Below are 1581 nucleotides of genomic sequence, written 5' to 3' on the forward strand. Positions count from 1 at the left end.
GCCCGAGGTGATTTGCTTCTTTGTCGATCTCAATTGTGGTTTTTCATCTAAGTATGTGGTGATTTTTTTAGAAAAGGAAGTATGTGGTGATTAATAATGCAAAGTTTTATTAGCTTCGATGCCATGGTATACGTAGTGGTTTAAATAACTTGTGTTTCTTATACTGAAAAGTAATTCAAAATTTGTTTCTGTTTCAATTAGAACACTGATGCAGACAAGGATTGTGTGGTTGTACATGTCACTCGCTATGAGGCGGACGACCTGAATATATGCACTGGGAAAACAGAGTTCTTAGGCTGTTGGATCCTGGAAGCCATTTGCGGTTATACTAATGAAGAGTTGAATTCCAGCTTCATTGTTGTCAGGCGTGTTGTCCAGGGTGTACTGAAGCACAAGAAGTTCAAAGCTACTCCTTCGTTTGTGAGCAATACTTTTCTTGTCAAGCTTACGTAGGAAGATGACGTGGCATGCCTCCACAAACAAGTTTATCAGTGGCAAGGCCACAAGGTTGTCTTCATGAAGGTTCACATGATTGAGCTGCTGCGGGACGTCCTCGATGATGTTCATGGCAAGGTCCGTCTTGTGTCCAGCCCAAATTAGATCGAGGCATGAAATAGTTGCCCCAGCTAGTGTTTAATAGTAGTTTGGATTGTGTCTAATTATTCGAACCTTGCCTGTTATCTACCGCTCTGGGGCTAGTACTCTGTTTGAATCTGTCTATGGGAACTGCTGCTACTTTTGTGTGCCCGTGAATCATGTGAGAACCATCGTAATTGTTGCCGAAACAGATGCGTCCTCACTAGTTTTTTCATGAATATGGCATGGTAAGACATAAGTTTTCACGGTTTATCATACGAGTAGTGTGTGTTTTGATGAAATAGAGCACTCGTTCGAGAACCGTGCGCCGACGTATACATAAGTACTTGTAAACACTATTGGTGCTACCCCACTTGCAAGCAGTTGTGCAAGACACGGCACATTGGCTCAGCTCGCTTCAACACTAGGCTATCGACTAGCTAACAATCAACAATCTGCTGTCTGACATATAAGCAACTATGTATCTTGTTACAGTGGTTCATGCAGTTAAGTGAGGCCACAATGTAATAAATTCCAAACGTTCACACGCTAGTCCAGCGCTCATGTGGAACACTCACATTAAACTCGTCTTCATAAAAAACTTGGAAAGCATAAGTTAACCAATTTTATACATCTCAATGATTCATAGAACATATCAAACATATACTAGTTCACAGCAAAAGACAAAGTTGTGAGAAGGTTTACAAATCAGAAAAAAACAAGCAAGGCTTCTCTCTGAGCAAAGGGCCTCCCGGCAGGCTTAAATGTCCTGGAGTTCACTCTGGTTTTTTCTTGTTGCCACCATTCAGGGTTAGGTTCTCTCATTCCAGAATAACCAATTATAATTGTGGTCTCAGCTGGAATGCTGAACTGAACCATGCAGTGTACTGACCAGGTGAAATTCTTGTGCATTCCACTAAATTTAAGCACCGCTATTTGCATAAATAAGCAGACCACAATGCTTCTTGTCCGCGCACCTGTCCAAAAAACCGCCGTGCAGCCGTG

The sequence above is a fragment of the Triticum dicoccoides genome, chromosome 3B (genome assembly GCF_002162155.2).
Source record: "Triticum dicoccoides isolate Atlit2015 ecotype Zavitan chromosome 3B, WEW_v2.0, whole genome shotgun sequence".
In the NCBI taxonomy this organism is placed as follows: domain Eukaryota; kingdom Viridiplantae; phylum Streptophyta; class Magnoliopsida; order Poales; family Poaceae; genus Triticum; species Triticum dicoccoides.